The sequence below is a fragment of the Bombina bombina genome, chromosome 1, assembly GCF_027579735.1.
Source record: "Bombina bombina isolate aBomBom1 chromosome 1, aBomBom1.pri, whole genome shotgun sequence".
NCBI classification, from domain to species: domain Eukaryota; kingdom Metazoa; phylum Chordata; class Amphibia; order Anura; family Bombinatoridae; genus Bombina; species Bombina bombina.
In genome coordinates this window covers 1,388,083,318-1,388,107,773 of record NC_069499.1, presented here as the reverse complement: position 1 = coordinate 1,388,107,773, position 24,456 = coordinate 1,388,083,318, and the positions used below count along the sequence as shown (strand labels likewise).

General features: G+C 41.3%; 1 protein-coding gene across 3 annotated transcripts in view; it reads left to right on the top strand.

Moving 5' to 3' along the window:
- Positions 1-24,456, top strand: part of ARHGEF2 (Rho/Rac guanine nucleotide exchange factor 2) — a 918,648-nt gene that overhangs the window by 274,920 nt on the left and 619,272 nt on the right. For 2 of the 3 annotated variants that reach the window (XM_053704550.1, XM_053704538.1), the window contains exon 1: positions 20,791-20,982. The exons of the other annotated variant lie outside the window; for it this stretch is intronic. The gene's annotated coding sequence lies outside the window, so the exon portion shown is untranslated. Of the gene's footprint in view, positions 1-20,790; positions 20,983-24,456 lie in introns of those variants that run through there. 3 annotated transcript variants of the gene reach the window in all.

Genomic DNA, 24,456 nt, shown 5'->3' with positions numbered 1-24,456 from the left:
CGTAGTGCTGGGTACAGTGATAGGGGTATACAATGACAAGGATTTGTGATAAAATACAAATCATAACAAAACTAAACAAATCTAGTACAGGAGGAAGAGGGCCCAGCTCTGTAGAGCTCACAGTCTACAGGTTTAGGGTGCAAAGACATAAGGTTGGGGGAGCTTGTCACATCGGTTGTAGTTGCAGCAGTGAGTCAGGCAGTTCATGTATTAGTTTGGTTAGGATGAGAGATGGAGGAGAGATGGTAAGCCTCTCTGATTAGGTGGGTTTTCAAGGAGAGTCTGAAGCTATACAAGGTTGGAGACAGTCTTATGGAGCGAGGTAGAGAGTTCCAGAGGACAGGAGCAGAACGTGCAAAGTCTTGGAGATTGTAGTGGGACGTAGAGATAACAGGAGTGGAGAGACGTAGGTCAGAGGTTGATCGAAGAGGACGGGATGGGAAATATTTCACGATGAGAGAGGAAATATAGTTGGGAGCTAGAATGTTGAGTGATTTGTAAGTTAGGGTTAATACTTTTAATTTTATTCTGGTGTGTATGGGGAGCCAGTGTAGAGACTTGCAGAGCGGAGCAGCTTATGTAGAACAGCAACTTAGGTGGATGTGTCTAGCAGAAGTATTCATAATAGATTGGTGGGAGGAGAGGCAGTGTTTTTGAAGGTCATTTAGAAGTAGATTTAGAAGTAGATTGCAAATTAATAATCAATGCGTGACAAAATGAGGGAATTAATAAGTATTTTTGTTTTTTGAGTAAGGAAGGGACGAATTCTGGAAATGTTGCGTAGGTGTGAACGGCAGGATTTGGTAAGCACTTGTATATGTGGGTTGAATGTGAGTTCTGAGTCAAGTGTAACCCCAAGACAGCTGACCTGGGGTGAGGTGTTGAGAATAGACTCTCCAACCGTCAGAGAAATGTCAGGTGTTGGATTTTTCGAAGAGGGGGGAATAAGAAGCAGCTCAGTTTTAGACAGATTGAGTTGGAGGTAGTGTGAAGACATCCAAGAGGAAATTGCAGAGAGGCAGTCAGAAATCTGGTTGAGTAAAGAGGGAGAGCTATCAGGAGAGGAAGGATAGATTTGGGTATCATCAGCATATAAGTGGTACTGGAATCCAAAGGAGGCTATAAGTTTTCCAAGGGAGGATGTATAGAGAGAGAAAAGCAAGGGACCCAAGACAGAGCCTTGCGGTACTCCAACTGAGAGAGGCATCACAAGATATGTGGTTAAAGGAAACTGAAAACAAGCGTTTTGAGAGATATGAGGCAAACCAGGAGAGGGCTGTGTTTTGGATGCCAAATTAATGTAGTATTTTTAGGAGAAGAGGATGGTCAACTGTGTCAAAGACAGCAGACAGGTCAAGAAGAATTAGTAAGGAGTAGTGGCCTTTTGCTTTAGCTGATAAAAGGTAATTTCTTACTTTAGTAAGAGCGGTTTCTGTTGAATGTTTAGAGCGGAAACCAGATTGCAGTGGATCAAGTAAGGAGTTAGTTGTGAGAAATTGAGTTAGCCGATTATAGACTAGTTGTTCCAATAATTTTGAAGCAAAGGGAAGTAAGGAGACCGGTCGATAGTTAGAAAGGGTGAAGGGATCAAGCAAGGGCTTTTTTAGTATTGGTATGATTGACGCATGCTTGAAGGTATCAGGAAATGTGACAGCGGTGAGAGATTGGTTAAAGAGATGAGTTAGGGTAGGGGTTAGTGAAGCAGAGAGAGAGGGAAGAAGTTGTGAAGGAATAGGGGTCAAGTGGGCAGGTTGTGAGATGAGCCAAGGATAGGAGTACAGAGACTTGTGCGTATGTAACTGAAAAAGAGTAGTAACTTTTACTAGAAGCATTTTTGCTAATGAAAGTATACTGCAAAAAATGCTTCTTTTCTTCCTAAATGGAAAGAGTCCACAGCTGCATTTATTACTTTTGGGAAATAAGAACCTGGTTACCAGGAGGAGGCAAAGACACCCCAGCCAAAGGCTTAAATACTCCTCCCACTTCCCTCATTCCCCAGTCATTCTTTGCCTTTCGTCCCAGGAGGTTGGCAGAGAAGTGTCAGAAGTTGTTTTGTCTCTTATGGAGGGTAGTACTCTTTGACATGGGGCGGGAGTTTTAAGTAATCCCGTCAGTCTCTCAGTGAGAGCCTGGATGAAAGTTAGAGTCTTGAGATGCAGGGAGAGTCTTTCTGCGAAACCATCCTGACTCATATTAACAGCTCCACAAAGCAACCAGCGTTTTCTAACTTTGCTTCGCTGCCTGCTTTTTTCTTTCAAGTCCATGGCGGACTTGAGGTGCTGCTACTATTCGTCACACTTGAAGGGCCGTGTTCCTGTTCCACGGCGTAGATTCCGGTAAGATCGTTTAATTCTACTTCATCAGAATGTATTGTAACTTATTAATGTTCCCGTAAGGAACTATCTTGCGGGACTTATTAAGTATATTTATAGGGCCTCAGAGAGGCTCCTTTGGTATCGAGGGTTAATATCTTTTGTTAAACAGGTTATTTTTTTAATCGTTTGTTATGTGATTCAAACTGCTTATGTGTAGTGTTAACTGGGCTCTTGGCTTAAAACATATAGGCCTTTGGAAGCGACGCAACCTTATGGTTGGGCGTGCTTTTCTTAGATTGTACGGTTCACCTTGTGACTGCATGTGTTTAAGTTCTGGTCTTCCGTTTCCGCATTCCTGACCGTGTGGCGACTGAAAAATTAGAATCTGCTGATGTCTGGTTCTAGGAGGTGGTGAGTGCCCCAGCGATTGTGGGTGTCAGGTGTCGTTTAAGTTTTTTCTTAGTCCATATTAGATTCTGATGCTGAGACTGTTCAAATTTCAGATTCAGATTCTTCGACTTGTGAAGAATGCGAATTGGCCCTCTTGACACAGGTCAATCAGTTATGTTCCATATGCCGTAATAGAGCGCCCTGTTCCTCGGGCTCGGGGAATCAGGAGTCTGCTGAGCCATCCGCCTCTGGGGGTTCTGTCCTCCAAGAGGCGAGTTCCCTACCGCTCCCTACTACTACACATGCGGGTAACCCAGATTATGTTTATCCCTCCTTACAGGGCGGATTGTTCCCCCCGGAGGTTGCAGCTTGTTTTCGCTTTCACATATTTTTGTCGATTATGCGTCTGTAAAGTTCTGACGTTTAATTGTGTTTGTGCTCGTGCCCAATCGTCCAGGGTCTACCAACCTTGGGTGGGCCTATATAGTTCCCTGCGGGTGTAGCTGTCCCTGAGTGTTGTGCCTTTTGTTACAGAATAGCACGTCTTCGCGTTCTACTCAGACATGTAATTTCCAAATTGTCAGTTTATTGAGATCTTTCCCAGTTTTTTTGTTGGAAGATCAGGGTTCCGTTGGCTGGTCCTGCGGGTATGCCTGTTTTCTTCCTGGGCGTTAACCTACGGGTTGCCTTATAATTTCTTTTATCCGTTTAGGATCTCTTTTAATTTTGCAAGGGCGGTCCTGCCAGGCATTCCACGTGACTGGGTGTTTCTATCCTTCTCTGTTGGTCTGTGGCGCAGGAGACGTAGCAGTTTCTGTAGTCCGGGTCCTAGGAGTTGGTGAGTGCCCCGGCCTTTGGTGGTATAAAGGTACGTTTTTGTAAATTCAGTTAGTCTACCCAAAAGCGCAAGCGATGGAGGACTCTGACGCGTTAGAGGGCTCTCCCTCCTTAACAAAGTCTCATTCCTGTGTTTATTGTGAAGAGGTTCTCGTAGATCAGCCTGCTCAACTATGTTCCACATGCCTTGATAAAGTTACAACATCTAAATGTAAATGGATGTCTAGTACTACTGAGCCGTCCACCTCTGAGGGTTCTTTGTCCCGGGAGGTGCGTTCTCTACATTCATCTCCAATTGCACATGCAGCGCCCCGGGGTCTAACCGTTACTCCTTCGGGAGAGATTCGTTGGTGGTCAGACTTTGCGGACCAACTGGAATCGGCGGTTTCGAAAGTGATCCATGCCTTACCACGTTCTGCTAAGCACAAGCGTAGGGTTTATTATAGCGGCCCGGCCCAGGGTTTGTCCTCGCCGATGGAAGTTCCAGAGGCTCTATACGATGGCGAGGCCCACTCTGACTCTTCGGAGGAGTCCCCTTCTGGGTGGGAGTCTGTGTCATCTAAACTTCCGGTGGCGGAGGAATCTGGTTATAGGTTTAGGATGGAGAATTTGCGCTTTCTGCTACGGCGGGTGCTTGCTACGCTGGAGGTTCCGGAACCTAAGATACTGGAGGAACCTGCAATTCCTAATCTTGACAAGGTATACAAGGACAGGGTAGTACCTCAGTCTTTCCCGGTTCCCGTTAAGATAGCTAATATTATTAAGAACCAATGGGAGCGATTAGGTTCTTCCTTTTAAAAAACTGTTCCCGTTCCGGACTCTCAGCTTGAGCTGTGGGGCACCATCTCTAAGGTGGATGGGGCTATCTCTACACTTGCGAAGCGGATGACTATTCCCCTCGAGGATAGTTCGTCGTTTAGAGAGCCCATGGATTAAAAGCTGGAAAACATGTTGAGAAAGATGTTTCAGCAAATGGGGTTTGTTTTTCAGCCAGCTGCGGCGGTCGCTGGAGCTGCAACATATTGATGTGAATCCCTGTGTGAAATGGTCGAGGGGGAGACATCCATCAACGAGATACAGGAGAAGATTAAGGCGCTGAAGGTTGCCAATTCTTTCATCTGTGATGCCAATATGCAAATTATTTGCCTGAATGCGAAGGTGTCAGGATGGTCCAGGATTGGATTCGATAATATCCACGGTAGCTTTCCTACCGCAGGATAAGAAGGCTAAGCCTAAGGGATCTACTTTTCGCCCCTTTTGTGCGGACAAGGCCCAGCGCCAGCAACCCACTGCAAAGGCGGTCCAGGCCAAGGAATCTTGGAAGTCTGCTCAATCTTGGAACAAGTCAAAGCAGAGCAAGAAGCCCGCTGAGACGAAATCGTCATGAAGGGGCGGCCCCCAACTGGTCTCCGGATTATGTATCTCTATTCTCAGACGCATGGTTGCAGGACGTTCAGGACTCTTTGGTTCTAGAAGTGGTCTCCCAGGGTTACAGGATAGGGTTCAGATCCCTTCCCCTGAGGGCAGATTCTTCCTGTCAAACCTGTCTTCAAGACCAGAGAAGAGAGAGGCCTTTCTAGAGTGTGTGAGAGATCTCGCCTCTCGAGGTTATCGTACCAGTACCCCTAGCAGAAAGGGGTCTAGGGTACTATTCCAACCCTTTTGTGGTTCCAAAGAAGGAGGACACGTTCCGCCCGATTCTGGACCTTAAGTGTTTAAACTAATTTCTGAGTGTTCCATCATTCAAAATGGAAACGATCAGATCGATTTTGCCCCTAGTTCAAGAGGGACAGTTCATGACAACTGTAGACTTGAAGGATGCTTACCTCATGTGCCAATTCACAGGGACCACTTCAGGAGGTTTCATCAGATTTGCGTTTCTGGAACAACACTTCTAGTTTGTGACCCTTCCTTTTTAGAGTCTTCAGGAAGGTTCTGGGGGCGCTGTTTGCAGTGGCCATATCCAGGGGCATTGCGTGGCGCCTTACCTGGACAACATCCTAGTTCAGGCGCCATCGCTCGGCCTCGCAGAGGATCATTCGAGGGCTCTTCTTCTTCTGCTCCAATCTCACAGTAGGAAGATCAACGCAGGAAAGAGTTCCCTGGTTCCCAGCGACAAGGTAGAGTTCCTGGGCACCATAATAAACTCTATGTCCATGAAGATATTTCTCACAGATCAGCGGTGCAGGAAGCTTGCGTCCACCTGTCTTGCCCTTCAGTCCTCCAAAAGCCCGTCGGTGGCTCAATGTATGGAGGTGATAGGGCTCATGGTGTCAAGCATAGATGTCATCCCATTCGCCAGGTTCCATCTCAGACCTCTTCAATTGTGCATGTTGAGACAGTGGAACGGCGATCATTCAGATCTATCACAGCTGATATTCATGGATGCTCGGAATCAAAACTCTCTCTCTTGGTGGATTCGACCGGAGCAACTGTCCATGGGGACATCCTTTTTGCGACCGTCCTGGGAGATTGTGACCACCAACGCCAGTCTGACAGGATGGGGAGCTGTTTGGGGACCAGGATGGCACAAGGAAAGTGGTCCAGGGAGGAGTCTCTCCTTTCGATCAACATCGTAGAACTATGAGCGATTTACAGTGCTCTGAAGGCATGGCCTTCTCTGGAGTCGGTCAGTTTCATCAGATTCCAGACTGACAACATTACCTCGGTGGCTTACATCAACTATCAGTGGGGTACAAGGAGGTTCTTCGCAATGAGAGAGGTGTCTTGTATTCTGGAGTGGGCGGAGTCCCACAACTGCTTGCTCTTAGCGATTCACATTACAGGTGTGGACAACTGGGAAGCGGACTTTCTCAGCAAACAATCCTTCCATCCGGGGGAATGGTCTCTTCACCCCGAGGTGTTTGCGGAGATTTGTCACATATGGGGAGCACCGGAGATAGATCTCATGGCGTCCAGACTCAATTGCAAGCTACCTCGATACGGCTCAAGGTCCAGGTATCCCCAGGCAGAGCTGATATATGCCTTAGTGGTTCCTTGGGGATTCAGCCTAGCTTGCCACTTCTACCTCGCGTAGTGGCACACATCAAACAGGAGCGGGACCTGGCCATTCTGATTGTTCCTTCGTGGCCGCGGAGGACGTGGTATACGGATCTGGTGTCAGGCTCTCAGCCGTGGAGGTTACCCTGTCGCAGGGATCTGCTGTCACAGGGCCCCTTTCAACATCGACATCTAGATTCTCTGAGGTTGACTGCGTGGAGATTGAACGCCTAGTCTTAGCCAAGAGAGGCTTTTCAGAAAGTGTGATTGATTCTCTAATTCAGGCAAGGAAGCCAGTCACTTGTCACATCTACCATAAGGTGTGGAGGACTTACTTGTCCTGGTGTGAGAATCATGGATATCCTTGGCATAAGGTGAAGGTATCCAGGATTCTGTCCTTTCTCCAAGAAGGTTTGGAGAAGGGTCTTGCTACTAGTTCCTTAAAGGGACAGATTTCGGCATTATCAGTTTTGTTGCATAGGAAACTCGCTGAGCTCCCTGACATTCAATCTTTTGTTCAGGCTCTATCTAGAATCAGGCCTGTCTTTAGACAGTCGGCTCCACCTTGGAGCTTAAACTTAGTCCTTAAGGTTTTGCAGAGGCTTCCGTTTGAACCCATGCATTCCATAGACATTAAGATTCTGTCCTGGAAGGTTCTCTTCCTGTGGGCTATTGCATCAGCACGCAGGGTATCGGAACTGGCTGCCTTGCAATGTGATCCTCCTTATCTGGTGTTTCATGCGGATGAAGCTGTACTTCGCACTGGGTTGGGGTTTCTCCCTAAGGTGTTGTCTAATCATAACATCAATCTGGAAATAGTTGTTCCTTCTTTGTGGCCTAACCCTTCTTCTTCAAAGGAGAGGTTACTTAACCTGGATGTGGTTCGTGCCTTGAAGTTCTATCTTCAGGCTACAAAGGATTTCAGACAGCCTACATCTCTTTTTGTGATGTATACTGGGAAGCACAAGGGGCAAAGGGCCTCTGCTACTTCTTTGTCTTTTTGGTTGAGGAGCTTGATTCACTTGGCTTGTGAGACAGCGGGAAATAAGCCTCCTCAGAGGATCACAGCTCATTCAATTAGAGCTGTGGCTTCGTCTTGGGCCTTCAAGAATGATGTCTCTATTGAGCAAATTTGTAAGGCGGCTACCTGGTCCTCCTTACACACTTTTACAAAGTTTTACAAATTTGACGTTTTTGTTTTTGCGGAAGCTGTTTTTGGGAGAAAGGTTTTGCAGGCTGTGGTGCCCTCAGATTTGGGTCCGCCTTTAACCCTTTCAGTGTCCTCTAGAGCTTGGGTATATGTTCATAATAGTAATGAATGAAGCCATGGACTCTCCTCCCCTTTATATGGAAAACATAAATTATGCTTACCTGATAATTTAATTTCCATAGAGGGGAGGAGAGTTCACAGCTCCCTCCCGTATCTCCATTGGGCAGCCCCAAATTTAATCATCTTCTGGCACCTTTTTTACCCTGATATTTCTCCTACTGTTCCTGGTTCCCTCGGCAGAATGACTGGGGGATGAGGGAAGTGGGGGAGGTATTTAAGCCTTTGGCTGGGGTGTCTTTGCCTCTTCCTGGTGGCCAGGTTCTTAATTCCCAATAGTAATGAATGAAGCCATGGACTCTCCTCCCCTCGATGGAAATTAATTTATCAGGTAAGCATAATTTATGTTTTTTCTTTACAAGTTCAGCTAAACACTAAACGGATCCCTATAGCTGGAAGGATTGTGTCAGTCCTTATTCAGCACTCAATCTGGTGACCAGGTCAGTGGAGTTCCACTGCGTCACTCTCTTTGCCCCGATTTCCTCAGGGCCTAGAGTTTCTTTCCTCTCTGGGGAGGCTTGGGGGCTTAGCGCCTCCTTACCACTGTTTGAGCGGTTTGGCCTTCTGAGGCCCTAGAATTATCCTTGGACCTGTTACTGCTGTGTTCCTCTTCTTGAGACCTTGCAGACTTCGTCTGTTCCTTAGGGGGACCTGGTTCCCTTCGGGAGTTGGTTCCTTTGTAGGGACATGGGCAGTGTGGTCTCCTTGAACTCTGTTTAGGGTTTATACCTGTAGCTGGGGGATGCTCCGCATCCTTCTTCTTCCCCTCTGATATTTGGGGGTGATGTGGAGGCTAGCCTTTGTTCATTTGACTTTGTCCTCGAGGTATCCCCTTGCTCTTGGTCATAGGTGGCTGTTGCGACTAGGGTTCTAGTGACCTTGTTTCAGTCTTTGCTTCCTTAGCTCCTTGGAGCATTGGACTCTGGCAAGGGGTGGTCTCGTCTTCTGGTCGGGACTTGCGAGTTTTTCTTGTTGTCCATTTTACTTTGGACATTGTATGGTATCTCCCGGGGGTCTGATTTTATATCAGATGGGGGATTTCAGTTTCTGGATACTTGTTTATTTGGGGGGCTAGGACCTCTCCTTGCTCTGGCTATTCCGGTGGATGAGTTTTTCACTCTGCATTTCCTTTGTGGATCCCATTGCGGGTTATACCGGACTGTTAGGATCTAGAGCTGGTCCGGGGTTCCTCAGTTCCAGGAAACTTGTGCGGTGTACTTTGGTTGGGCTAGTTGATCTGGTTCAGTAGACCAGGTTTTTCTGGGTGCTGATGCCCCCTGGGCTTGCCTTTTACCTATGGTCGGTTTCCCTTGGTTGACTTGCTGAAATAGTGTGTTGGCTTCGCTGCGCTGCAAGCAAAGGGGTTCGCTATGGAACCACTGCAGCTATGGCACCTTGTCTGTGTGCTAGCCAGTTAGATCTTCAGGGGATCTTTTCCAGGTCAGGGCGTTGGAGTTTTGTTCTCTCGATTCAGCCTACGGCTGTGTCCTGGGGGCAGGTGGTCTGTCCTTCCAGCCCACTTGGCGGCCCCCCCTTTGTCTTGGGGGGGGACTTATATCCTTCTTTTAGAAGGTGGTCCCTATCTTAGGGCTTCTTGTGGCTTTAGAAGGTTAGAACAGACAGGTTAACCTATTTCGGAGAGAGGTACGTTCTCTGGGTTGTTCTGTCCATTTGGAGAGTTGCTGGCTCTGCCTTGAGTCTATGTTGGGCCTTTAGCTAGACCTCTAGGTCTAAGGCCTTGTTGATGATCTCCATGTGGTAATTCGGTTTGGCACCCGAGCACTATGTAATGGCTGTGACATTTTTTTCCGCTCGTTGTTGATCCTGGGGTCCCCTGGTTTCAGACCTGCCGATGCTTGGGCTGGCCTGGCTGGAGGTAGGTCCTGAGATCTGTTGTTTCTCTGATCTTGGGGGCGCATTGGTCCTCGTTGAGGTTCTGAGAACTTCTTTTTATTTCGAGACCTATGTGTAGGTCTGGTGGTTTTCGGTTGCCTAAAGTGTGGCTTCTGTAATGGAGGTTTAGTACTCTACATTTTGGTAGCTGCTTCTAGCAAGCATTTCTTCTGTGTCATCCTGAGGATGGCTGTGTGTTCTTCATTCAGGTGTTGTTGTCGTCGTAGTATGCTTCATGTATTTTTGCCAGAACTCCTCAGGGTTCTGAGTTCGGATGATGTTTGGTCTCTGTTTTCAGTTGTTCCTAGGCGCTGGTTGACTTGCTGCCTGGCAAGTGAAGGGTTGCTCTTTAAAACCAGCTACAGCTGTTTGCGCCTTGACCGAGTGCTAGCTAGCTGTTCCAATCCTTTGCAGGCTGTTGGGAGAACTTTTTCTCTGTTCTGCTTTCGGTACTAAACCTTGTGGTTTCTATTCAGATTGGGCGTTGCCTCCCCTTGTTGTCAGGACCCTTTTAAGTCTTGTGAGCTTGGTTGATTGGGGGTTTTCCTTTTATGGAGTTTGTGGTACCTTTTGGTTCCCATTTGGTTCTTCCGTGCCTTATTCCTTTGGGAGTTTCGGCAGGGGTTCCCTTCGCTAGAAAAGGGTGTGTGGTGCATGGGATCACCTATTCCATGCCATGAATCAATTTGGATTTACCGGGCATTTCCCTAACTGTATTCGGGCCCTGTATGCGAATGCGTCATCCGTATTATTGGTGAATGGTTCACCATCAGATCACTTCCCTATCAGGACCGGTACTTGTCAAGGATGCCTGATTTCACCCTTGTTGTTCAACCTGGCAATCGAACCCCTTGCGGTCAGGCTAAAACTTCATCTTAACGGAATTTGTTTAGGAGATAATTACTTTAAACTACTACTTTATGCTGATTACCTGCTCCTTTTTCTTAATAATCCACAATCTGAGATTCCTGGAATTCTAGAGATCATTGACAAGTTTGGGTCATTCTCGGGCTACAAAATCAACGTTACCAAATCCGACTTGCTCTGGTTAAATCCAGTAGCTCACTCAGATTATGTACCCCCGTTTAATGTGGCAGAACAATACATCACCTATTTAGGTATTAACATTAGTAGAAATCCAGCGGACTGGTACACTCTCAACTACATCCCTCTATTAACTAAGATAGAAGCAGACTTAAGGAATTGGGCAAATATACCACTATCACTTACTGCCAAAATTAATTTGATAAAGATGACTTTTCTACCAAAAGTGTTGTATACTATGCAGAATATTCCTAATATGCTGTCAAATTCAGATCTGAAATTATTGGACAGTTACATTAGGATATTCATTTGGGGCAGCGGTCGGAAACGTATTTTCCCTACTTAAGCTGGCTCAACTTAAACGATTTGGTGGCTTAGCTCTACCGATATTCTCAATTTACAATAAAATCTGTCTGGCTAAGGTAGCCATGGATTGGTTGACTGGTGGCTCACATGTTGCATCCCTCGATCTTGAACAAAAACTAGTCCACCCCTTCTCGCTCTCTGCTTTATTACATACCCCCCGTAAAAGTATACCAAGCAAGTTCAAGAAGAAGTGTACAGTGATAAATGTTATCACAGCCTGGCAATCTATTCGGTGCTGTATGGATGATAACCCCCTTATTTCCGAGGCTGTCCCTATTACGAAGAACCCCAGCTTTACCCCTGGTCTAAATAATAAATTTTTAATAGATGGGTGGCACAGGGTCTATCTCACCTAATTCAGTTACGAGATCCTGAGAACACTTCTATATTTCCCTTCTCAGTTCTTAAAAACCGTTATCAACTTAATAATGTAGACTTTTACGCATATCTACAACTCTGACACTGGTATAAAGCCTCCACTCAAAACCATACTAGAGAATGGACCAATGCCGCCATCAGAATGGGTCTGTCGCTATATAAACTAGGAAAACACTCTAGTAGTTACTGGTACAGAATGTTGCTTACACCAATGGGGGAACGAAACTTTGCGGATATATGTGCTAAGTGGTCCTATGCTAATTTAGCTTTGGATAGCGCCAAGTTGAAATCAAGTATAATTGCGGCTGAACGGGCAACTCTTTCTGCGTCATGGCGGGAATCATACTTTAAAATATTGAATCGTGTATACACGCCGCCAGCAAGCTTGAATAGTTGGTTCGGTAACTTATTACATTTATGTCCACGGTGTTGTTCTGATAGGGCTGACCTGGTCCACATGTTTTGGAGCTGTCCGAAAATTTTACAGTTTTGGCGCCGTGTGCAATTTTGGTTGAATAAGATACTAAGGTCACAACTAATATTTCACCTGCAGCTAATACTTTTTTTGGCTGAAGCCTCTGACCATATAAAAAATGTCACCTTTGTTAACACCGCAATTCTTGGGGCTAGATACTTAATTTTTAAAAATTGGAAGGATAAACAAGCACCCACGATTAATAATTTATCATATTTATTACACTCACAATATATCATAGAACATATGGACAATGCTAACAGTGGTCCTAATCAGCAGGAAAGATTTGCTAGTAAGTGGTTAGAGTTTATTAATAGGTACAGAATTACTACATAAATACGCATGAAAAAAAAAAATCCTTAAATCCTCGTTCTCTTACTTGTATTGATGTTGATTTTTTTGAAAAACTGATCGTGACTGCCATGTTCATGAAATTCTATAGATATACTTTGATAAAATGAGGTTAACAAAGAAATGTGTAATGTAGTAGAACAGACGCCACATGTACAGTGTTCATTAGAGAAGTGTTATGTTGATATGTCATTTTTTGGCTTCCTGTTTTTCTGTTTTGTTATAACCTCAATAAAAACATAAATAGTAAGGGTGTGTGGTGGGGGACCGACTGTTGGCTCAGTTGTGTCTGATGTTGCTGTCTCTACCTAGGTTTCCGGGCTATAGGCTTATCAGTGTCCTTTGGGCCTTTTCTCTGCTTCGCACGAAGCTGGGTTTTTTTGTTGGGTAGTGGTTTTCAGGCCTGGTGCCCTCAGAATGGACCGCCTATTGTACCCTCCCGTTTTGGTATTCAGTGTCCTCTATAGCTTGGGTATTGTTTTCCCAAAAGTAATGAATGCAGCTGTGCACTCTTTCCATTTAGGAAGAGAAACATAAATTATGCTTACCTTTTTATTTTTATTTTATTTTCTTTAGATGGAAAGAGTCCACAGCTCCCCACCTGTCTTTTTTATGTGCAGTGTCTTTGTTTTTTTATTCTTCTGGCACCTTTTCACCCAGATTTTTCTTCTACTGTTCCTTGTTCCTCTGCAAAATGGCTGGGGGAATAGGGAAGTGGGAGGAGTATATAAGCCTTTGGCTGGGGTGTCTTTGCCTCCTCTTGGTGGCCAGATTCCAAAAGTAATGAATGCAGCTGTGGACTCTTTCCATCAGAAGAAAAGAAAATGATCAGGTAAGCATAATTTGTTATTTCAAATTGAAATACACTTGTGCACATTTTTATTTATGACCTTTCAATTTCTTTAAAGGACCACTCGATGCAGTAGAATTGCATAATTAACAAGAGCATACTAAAAAGACAATGATTTAACACCTACTCTGAATTTCAAATAAACAGTCGATTTTTTCCTGACAAATATATATATATATCTCATTTTCTGGTCCCCTGTATCATGTGACAGACATCCGCCAATCACAGACTGGTATACGTATACCCTGTGAGCTTGGGCACATGCTCAGTAGGATGTTGTTCCCCATAAAGGGTGCATATAAAAAGACTGTGTAAAATGTGATAATTGAAGTAAATTGCAAAGTGTCTTAAAACTGCATGCTCTTTCTGAATCATAAAAGTTTATTTTGACTTGAGTGTCCATTTAAATGAAAAACTAAATACATTTTATTAATGGACTATGTTGTGATTACAAATAGTAGTTCTTATAAACTCCACAGAGCTTATTTTTCAGCTTGTAAATTAAATAAAATTCCATACCTCCAGCATTTACGTTGGGAAGGGGGCAGTGGGCTGTTTTTTGGGTGATTCAGGGATGCGGATGGATCGTAAATGGGATAGTGGATGTGTCTGGGTGGTTTGTAGGAATATTTTGGTTGTCTGTGGGTGGGGCTAAGGGAAATCCTGCAAATCTAGACATGGCTGTTTCAGAGAGACAGCCAAACATAGCTCAGAATTAGGGACTGTCCATTTTAAATTGTGATAGTTGTGAGGTTAATTCAACAAATGTTTCTTGAATAAAAATAGCTACTAGTCTTGCCAAAGGGTGCTGCCTTTATATGCACTTTGTTAGCTCACAATTGATTAGCTCTGTAACATCAGAAAATGGTTCTAAAATATTATTTTGTCTGTTTTTTTTTTTTTTTTAACTTCTGGAATACCCAGTGTGAAGTAATTAAATGTACATGATGTTTAAAATCTGCCTCTGTTATATCTAAAAGAGAATATTTCAGCATTACAGTGTTCACAAGAAAAAGAGGGGGAGTGGATTACAGTGCTAAATAAAAAACATTATTTCTGTGGGACTTACACTTCTTGTTAATTTCACAGTAAATTTCAGCATTTCAGCAGCAACACTTAACCCTCTTCCAAACAAAATTATTCTTGACATGGTTAACTGTTGCTCTTTCATATACATGATAGATTTCTTCTTTCATAAGTTGCTGAGAGTCCTCGGGTTATCACATGTGGGATTAAACCCAACATACCAAGTGTTTTAATCCCTACCACTTTCCTGTACAACTCAGTTTTATTTTTTGTCTCCACACGCGAGAAGGTAAATATTTGAAGGGCTTCAGATTCTTCATGGATTGAGGTTCTCAGATCTATGTGAGACCCATTATTCCCCTCAGAAAGCCAGGAATAGGAAAGAGTGGTGTTCAAGAGTCTCAAATAATTTTTGTCAGTTTATCCTGCCTCACAAAAATGTATTCGTTTCGACCATTCTATTTGCTAAAAATGCTGATGCATCTGTAGAGGTTTGAGTCAGCTGTAGACAACATATCATATACTGAAATTTGGAAATTTTGTTGTGCTTGTACTGTACTATAACAAGTTTAGTATCTATCTTGAATGATCACTATATTCAATATGTCATTTTTTTTTAATTTTTTTATAAAGATGTGCAAATCTGTGATTAGAAAAATTATATACAGTATATCATACAGAAGCTTTTGTTATGAGCCACCCAACACTCTTCACATTCCTGATGTAGAACACTTAGACATAGCAAAAGGTTGCACAAGAATGTGTCTGCAAACATACAATAAAAATCATGTGCAACAATGATTTATGTTTCCAAGTGAGTATAATCTGAGGATTTGTTCTGGATGGGGAAGCAGATCTGACCGGGAGGAATCAGTATTTGTCTGGGGTTTCTGATGGGCCTAACCTGGATGGATAAGTTTGCCTGACCTAGTAGGTTGATCTGATGTAGACTTAGCATTTACATTTTTGATTATGCACAATTTAACCTTACATAACGGGACAATCTTATCTAATTAGGGTACCGGAACGTGTGATATGGAGGAAATGGGCCTTCTAGTTTAGAACAAGAGGGTCTGATATAGAGAGTCTACTCGTGTGTTATGTGGGCATAAATGTGAGTCTGATAATGAAAAGGTAGGCATACCACAAAAAGCATTGGTGGGTATGTACTATAAACATCAGCAGGACTAGACTAGGAAATATGCAAGCTGTTCAGTAAAGACAGAAAGCACCTGGAGTAAATAGACATAAAATATTACTTTATTAATATAGTAAGATATAGAATAACATGTTTATTTGTAATTTCCCTCATCTGTTCATTCTCACTCACGTGCACTACTTTGGGCTGCTGGAGATAACAGTTCCATTCTGAACTCCTACAACATTCCTTTATTCACCCAAGCAAAAAGTCATAATTGTACAGTCCTCTGAAACTCAGATTGTATCTATACCTAGTATCTCAAAATCATCTATTACTTTCTCTTCTCACACTGTACTAAACCCCTCATGGTCAGATCTCTCCTGATGTTCATTTGTCCCAGCATACTAGTCTATCCTAAACTGCTCATCTGTCCAAGCCCATCGGTTACTTCTCACACATTGCTGTCTCTGCACAAGCTGATCTCATCTCACAAACCATTCCCTCTTCATACTACTTTGTACTCTTATTACAATAAAATATTTATTTTATGGGGATCACCCTTTACACATTGCTTTCACATCTGCTCACACTTTGCTCTCTCTTGTCACTCCTCTCACTATTTATACTGCTGTCCCTTATCAGTCTGATCGGTCTTCAGATTGATCACCACTCACTAACATGTAGGGTTGGCATTAATCTTAACAAAGGACATGATCATTAGCATCATAAAGGGTATTACAACAAATACTGGGTGCTGTGATGCCATAAAACCCCTGTGCCTCTGGCGTCAACTAGACATGGATCAAGGATGATACAAAGGGGAATATAGTGGATTATCTACTGCCCCAAGAGGTTAAATTACAGATCATAGGAATCTTGTTTTGTTTTTTTGCTCTCCTACCCTTTGGCATAAACTCCTTCCTGTTCATCTGCTGCAGCTGTGACCTCCTGCTGTGTTGGCTTCTGCTCGGTTTGTGCCCAAGCTAAATTTTCTCATTTGTCCACCAGGACTTTTAGCTGTGCTTTCCAATCTCAATAGCCTTTAGTCTTCAGATTCAGTAGATTGTATTGTTAAGTTACCTCCGTCTAAAGGATTCACTGGTATCCTTGATATTTTTGTATAGGTTTAACAAGGTCACTCATTCTATAGCTGCTACATATCTCTCCTCTGCTGCAGATATTTTTTTTAAAGTTTACTCATTTTCAATCTCCATTAATTCCCATTAAACTCATTTCTGGCTGTGGAGTGCTATTTACATCTATATTTTTTATGTTGTTTGCATCAGATCATAGACTCCTTGTCATCTGCTTTCCACCTGCAACAGACAGGCTGAATTAAGCTAATGAAAAGCTTATACAGTAGCCCCAATGTTACACATTATATCATAAGGACAGTTGGTTGAACTATTTACTTCTGGGATAATTCACTTGAAAATTGCAGGTATGAAATGCATTGTTCTTCAAAGGTTACACCATCTGTCCATTTCTCAATAAAGACAATTGCGTACCTTCTCAAAATCTAGAGACCTACATCTGCTGTCTCCGCCATGAAATTATCGCTGAGCCGCTATATTGGCAGTCTGTTTAAGACAGCTAGTTGGTCTTTCTTTCATGTTTTCACAAAGTTTTATCAATCTAATAATGTTGGCTTCCTTGAAAACAACATAAGATAGGAAGGTCTTACACCACCAAATTCTTCCCTTCTACCTATTCATTTACATGTTTAGGAGCATTTGATGTGAAAAAAAAGAAATGAAAAGCAGATTTACACAATACATCTATTCCGACTTATTTCGTATTTTATTTTTTCAAATAAATCCTAATTTAGCTATATGTAGAAGGGTGATGTATATTATGGGGGAAATAATCGGAAAACCTTTGGAAGGTCACTACTTTCTACAAAGGAACAAAGTCAAAATATTCTCCAATAAACAGCATATGATATGAGCATAAAGAAAATGATTAAAGGTACATAAAACCCATAATTGTTCTTTCATGATTCAGATAGAACATGCAATTTTAAACAGCTTTACAATTTACTTCTGTTATCAAATGTATCTTGGTTTTCTTGTTATCCATTGTTATCCATTGTTGAAAAGCAGGAAATTTAATTCAGGAGTTTGCACCTGTCTGCAGTATTATATGGGAAGTTTTGCAAGAATGTTATACATTAGCAAGAGCACTAGATGGCAGCACTATTTCCAGTCATGTAGTGCTGCAAACATGTACGCGCTTCCTATCTAGATATCCCTTCAACAAAGAATAACAACAAAACAAATTTTGTAATAGAAGTAAATTGGAAACTTTTTTAAAATTGTATTCTCTATCTGAACCATGTAAGAAAATGTTGGGTTTATGTCCATTTAATCATTAAGTTTTGTCATAGAGCTATTAATCTTGAGAAAAATCACAATCAGGGAACCTTTATAGACTTTCCCCCACACACAAATATTATGTTAGGTAAAACAATGGGTGCACCAGAAGCCTAGAACGTTTGTATTATTATTATTTCTTCTATAAGGTATGACGAGTCCACGGATTCATCCTTTACTTGTGGGATATTATCCTCCTGCTAACAGGAAGTGGCAAAGAGCACCACAGCAGAGCTGTCTATATAGCTCCTCCCTTAGCTCCACCCCCCAGTCATTCTCTTTGCCTACTCTAAGTACTAGGAAGGGTAAAGTGAAAGAGGTGATAAAATTTTCTAAGTCGTCAGACTTTTCATCCGGGGGAGTGGGAACTCCATCCGGAGGTGTTTGCACAATTGATTCAGTAATGGGGCACACCAGAATTGGATCTGATGGCGTCTCGTCAGAACGCCAAACTTCCTTGTTACGGGTCCAGGTCAAGGGATCCTCAGGCAGTACTGATAGATGCTCTAGCAGTACCCTGGTCGTTCAATGCGACTCGCCTTATCTTGTTTTCCATGCTGATAAGGTGGTTTTGCATACCAAACCTGGATTCCTTCCTAAGGTTGTTACTAATAGGAATATCAATCAGGAAATTGTTGTTCCTTCTCTGTGTCCTAATCCTTCCTCTAAGAAGGAGCGTCTGTTGCACAACTTGGACGTGGTTCGTGCTTTGAAGTTTTACTTGCAAGCGACCAAAGAATTCCGTAACACATCTTCTTTGTTTGTTGTCTATTCTGGAAAACGTAGAGGTCAAAAAGCTACGGCTACCTCTCTTTCTTTTTGGCTGAAAAGCATCATCCGTTTGGCATACGAGACTGCTGGACAGCAGCCTCCTGAAAAGATTACAGCTCACTCTACTAGAGCGGTGGCTTCCACATGGGCTTTTAAAAATGATGCTTCTGTTGAACAGATTTGTAAGGCTGCGACTTGGTCTTCGCTTCATATCTTTTCAAAATTTTCCAAATTTGATACTTTTGCTTCTTTGGGGGTTATTTTTGGGAGAAAAGTTCTTCAAGCAGTGGTGCCTTCTGTTTAACCATCTGTCTTGTCCCTCCCGTTCATCCGTGTCCTGTAGCTTTGGTATTGTATCCCACAAGTAAAGGATGAATCCGTGGACTCATCGTACCTTATAGAAGAAAAGTAAATTTATGCTTACCTGATAAATTTATTTCTTCTATGGTACGACGAGTCCACGGCCCGCCCTGTCATTTTAAGACAGATTATATTTTTTTATTTTAAACTTCAGTCACCTCTGCACCTTTTAGTTTCTCCTTTTTCTTCCTGTACCTTCGGTCGAATGACTGGGGGGTGGAGCTAAGGGAGGAACTATATAGACAGCTCTGCTGTGGTGCTCTTTGCCACTTCCTGTTAGCAGGAGGATAATATCCCACAAGTAAAGGATGAATCCGTGGACTCGTCGTACCATAGAAGAAATTAATTTATCAGGTAAGCATAAATTTACTTTTTTGATTCAATTATATGGTTTATAGAGTGTTAGAAAAAAAACAACTTTAAGAATATGAACTTAGTGCTATTTAGCAAACCTTATCATTTTGCTTGTTCAATAACTTATCGACCATGCTCGGATCAAACTCCTCTCCTATCAGGAATGACACTTTTGTATGAGAGAACATAGAAATGATAGAAACAAAAGTGTCAGACTGACAGATCATGAAGTTGTCAGACTCAGGGGAATATAAGGGAATTATAGTTTTATTTTGTGCCAGAGAAGTTTCAGAGCTATGTAAGTAAATAGTGGGTCTAGGCAAATGATTATTAGAATCATCTCTCAGCAAAATCATAGAGTGGATCATTTACAATTCAATAGCATGAAGAATTCAGTTTAATCAATATGTCTTTGTAGATTTGAGTCTAGACAATATTTTTTTTCTAGTTTGTATCACATGACTATGACTTATCCAACTATTTTCATTAAAGGGATACTAAACCCAATTTTTTTATTTCATGATTCAGATAGAGCATGAGATTTTAAGCACCTTTCTAATTTACTCCTATTATCAATTTTTCTTTGTTCTCATGCTATCTTGATTTTAAAAAGCAGTACTGTAAGCTTTAGAGCCAGACCATTCTTTGTTCAGCACATGGGTAGAACTTGCTGATTTGTGGCTAAATGTAGCAAACCAATCAGCAGCTCTACCAAGGTGCTGAACTAAAAAATGGGCCGGCTCCTAACCTTTTATTACTGCTTTTTCAAATCAAGATAACATGAGAACAAAAAGCAGCCATTGTTGTTTCCATATATATTATACAATTCCAAATGACTAAATTAATAATAAAAAATAATAAATTAACACATTTCTGCATTTTTATATTATAATCTGCTGTAATAGAAAACAAGCAAAATAAAAAAAAAAATACTATGAAAAACAGTGGTATTTTTCGCAGGAATGTAAAAGTTAGTTTGGGTGTTGAATTGTATCATATATGAATTATTCAATTAGGAAACAGGATTTAGTGCTTTTTTTAAATGTTATTTTGAATGTTTGCAATTTAAAGTGATTCGCGATAGGTCATTCTAGGCTTTAAAAAAAATATTTATGGTTTAAAGTAAATGTTATATTGTTTGGATGTCAAAACCTCTGAAACAGTAATGAAATCATTCTCTACTTTGCAGTATGCAATTCAATTATTTTGATGCTAAATTCAAACTAGTTTACATATCTATCCTCTGAGTATTAAATGTTTTTATATAACATGTTATTTCTAAAATAATGTAATTGCTAACCAATACATATAACGATAAATTTGATCAGCCTTGCCTCCCCTTTATTGGTTAGTGGTCAATTTCCCTTTAAATACCTGAATATATTTCTAATGGCAGAATGTTATGGTGTGTCTGCTTTACTATTATTGGTGGAAGTCACCTGCTTCCTTGAACTGGCATCCAGTCAGGTTAAATAGGGCGTGCTGAAGGAGGCGGGGACATCTAGTTGCTGGATACCAGGTGTGCAGTTAGGGCTTGGAAAGCAGCAGAGCAAGAACTAAATACAGAAGCTATCGAGCTGCCAGCCATATAACTCCACTAGAGCAAGTTATATGCTACAGACACACACAATATGCACTTGTTTGTAGAGGAGAAAAGATGTTGCATTTCATTTTGTGGAATATGCAGATACCTGGAGATCTAAGACTGCTAGAGGAGAGTTTAAAAGGGTTGGTGCGTATCATTATTGTCTTTGTCTATGCTATCTATGTTTGTACTTTCCAGCTTCCTTAGTATTAATGTACGTTATTGTACATATGCAATAGTGTATATATGATTGATATATATATATATATATATATATATATATATATATATATATATATATATATATATATATATATATATATATATATATAGTAATATGTGTGTGTGTATACAATAAAATGTTCTACATTTATGCTTATAAATGTAAATGCATTATATCCAGTTGTCCAGTGGTTTATTTATTGTTGAAGAAGAGGCACTTTGGAGATTCAGGTTTTCTTTGGTGATCTGAAACCTCTTCATTATTTAATTAGCAATGCATACAGCGTCTGTATGATGTGTTAACAATCTGCAAAACACATGGAGACTCTCCAGTAATTGTGTTTGCAATGACATCATGTATGACAGGCGTGCAGTGCCACCGAGACAGGACAGGTGGGGAGGGCCAAGAGGGATTAGTTTACAGCTTGTCTCATACACTCAAGCATTTACATGCTGTAGTACAGAGAAGAAAAGCAGTCACATGAGTTTACTGGCCGATCTGTTTGTCAAGTGGAAACTAAATGCTGCGGGACAGAAGTGCAAAAAAGGGAAATGCTTTGAAGCTACAGAACAGAAATGTAAAGAACAATGTGGAAAAGTACTCATCTTTTAAAGCGTAGTAGGTACCACGTAATACTTTCAGCAAGGCTGGTAAATACTGGTAATGGCTGTAATAGACATTGGACTAAATTCTAAAAATATCTTATTTTAAGATACAAGTTTTACTACATGTTAGAACTAGATAGTTGGATATTTTCTATCTTTCTGTTTGTCTAACATACGGCTAGATTACAAGTTTGCCGTTAGAAGCTGTGCGGTGCTAACGAGCAGTTTATGCTCACCGCTCACTTTCAGACAGCGCTAGTATTACGGGTTTTTCCAAACCCAGCGTTAACCGCAAAAACGTGATCGTCTACACCTAACACCCTAACATGAACCCCGAGTCTAAACACCACTAATCTTACACTTATTAACCTCTAATCTGAATCCCCCGACATCGCCGACACCTACATTATATTATTAACCCCTAATTTGCCGCTCAAGCACCACCGCCACCTACATTATACTTATGAACCCCTAATCTGCTGCCCCCAACATCACTGACACCTACATTTTATTTATTAACCCCTAATCTGCCTCCCCAATTTCGCCGCAACCTACCTACACTTCTTAACCCCTAATCTGCCGCCCCCAACGTCGCTGCCACTATATTAAAGTTATTAACCCCTAAAACTAAGTCTAACCCTAACACCCCCTAACTTAAATATAATTTAAATAAATCTAAATAAAAATAACTATCATTAACTAAATTATTCCTATTTAAAACTAAATACTTACCTATAAAATAAACCCTAAGCTAGCTACAATATAACTAATAGTTACATTGTAGCTAGCTTAGGGTTTATTTTTATTTTACAGGCAAGTTTGTATTTATTTTAACTAGGTAGAATAGTTAGTAAATAGTTTATTTAACTATTTAATAACTACGTAGCTAAAATAAAGACAAAAGTACCTGTAAAATAAAACCTAACCTAAGTTACAATTACACCTAAAACCACCACTATAATTAAATTAATTCCCTAAATTAAATACAATTATCTAAAGTACAAAAACAAACAAACACTAAATTACAGAAAATAATAAAAAAAATACAAGATTTTTAAACTAAGCCAATCGGAATTAAGGTAGAAAATCAGCCAATAGAATGCCAGCTCAATCCTATTGGCTGATTGCATCAGCCAATAGGATTTTTTCTACCTTAATTCCGATTGGCTGATAGAATTCTATCAGTCAATCGGAATTGAAGGGAAGCCATCTTGGATGATGTCATTTAAAGGAACCTTCATGCAGTCGTAGCCGTCGAAAGAAGAGGATGCTCTGCGTCGGATGTCTTGAAGATGGACCCGCTCCGCGCCGGATGGATAAATATAGAAGATGCCGTCTGGATGAAGACTTCTGCCCGGCTTGGATGAAGACTTCTGCCTGTCTGGAGGACCACTTCTGCCCGGTTAGATGAAGACGTCTCCCGGTAGGTCGATCTTCAGGGGGTTAGTGTTAGGTTTTTTTAAGGGGGGATTGGGTGGGTTTTAGAGTGAGTAGGGTTGGTTGTGTGGGTGGTGGGTTTTAATGTTGGGGGGGATTTGTCTTTGTTTTTTTACAGGTAAAAGAGCTGATTACTTTGGGGCAATGCCCAGCAAAAGGCCCTTTTAAGGGGTATTTGTAATTTAGTGTAGGGTAGGGCTTTTTTTTATTTTGGGGGGGCTTTTTTATTTTGTTAGGGGGATTAGATTAGGTGTAATTAGTTTAAAAATCTTGCAATTTTTTAAATTATTTTCTGTAATTTAGTGTTTGTTTTTTTTGTACTTTAGATAATTTTATTTAATTTAGGGAATTAATTTAATTATAATGGTAGTGTTAGGTGTAATTGTAACTTAGTTAATAACTATTTAATAACTATTCTACCTAGTTAAAATAAGTAGGGGTAAAATTATTTTTTTTTAAGTGTTTGCGATGTGGGGGGTCCTTGGTTTAGGGGTTAATAAGTAGTTTATGGGTGGTAGTGTACTTTTTAGCACTTTAGTTAAGAGTTTTATGCTACGGCGTTGTAGTGTAAAACTCTTAAAGGGACAGTCAACACCAGAATTTTTGTTGTTTAAAAAGAAAGATAATACCTTTATTACCCATTCCCCAGTTTTGCACAACCAACACAGTTATATTAATATACTTTTTACCTCTGTAATTATCTTGTATCTAAGCTTCTGCTGACTGTCCCTTATTTCAGTTCTTTTGACAGACATGCAGTTTAGCCAATCAGTGCTCAGTCCTAGGTCACTTTACGTGCATGAGCTCAATGTTATCTATATGAAACATGTGAACTAATGCCCTCTAGTGGTCAAAATGTATTCAGATTAGAGGCAGTCTTCAAGGTCTAAGAAATTAGCATATGAACCTCCTAGTTTTAGCTTTCAACTAAGAATACCAAGAGAACAAAGCAAAATTGGTGATAAAAGTAAATTGGGAAGTTGTTTAAAATTGCATGCCCTATTTAAATCATGAAAGTTTTTTTTGGACTTGACTGTCCCTTTAACTACTGACTTTAAAATGCGGTACCAGGCTTGACAGGAGAGGTTCTACCGCTCACTTTTTGACAGACTCGTAATACCGGCGTTATGCAAGTCTCATTGAAAAAAGAGGATACGCAATTGACGTAAGTGGATTTGCGGTATTTCCGAGTCTGGCCACAAAAGTGAGCTGTACACCTGTACCTTCAAGACTCGTAATACCAGCGGGCGTTAAAAAGCAGCGTTGGGACCGGCCAACGCTGCTTTTTAAGCCTAACGCCAAACTCGTAATCTAGCCGTATATTATTTTATTTTAAAGTTTGGGATAAAATAATGT